The sequence below is a fragment of the Eufriesea mexicana genome, unplaced genomic scaffold (genome assembly GCF_001483705.2).
Source record: "Eufriesea mexicana isolate 0111107269 unplaced genomic scaffold, ASM148370v2 scaffold1824, whole genome shotgun sequence".
Taxonomy (NCBI): Eukaryota; Metazoa; Arthropoda; class Insecta; order Hymenoptera; family Apidae; genus Eufriesea; species Eufriesea mexicana.
The window spans coordinates 105,595-105,805 of NW_016909928.1; positions in this window are offsets into that span (position 1 = coordinate 105,595).

Below are 211 nucleotides of genomic sequence, written 5' to 3' on the forward strand. Positions count from 1 at the left end.
CATTATATTCCATAGCATAGTTTACTCATTATATATTGTTAGTGTAAGAACAAATTTAGACTGCGAAAAATCAATCGTTCCTCGACTACATATTTATTTTTCAAATTATTTAATTATTATATATTATTATATTTCCACTATTTTTTATAATAAGTAATATCACATAATATTTTATTAGATTCCATTATTTTTTCGATTTTTATTTTAATAT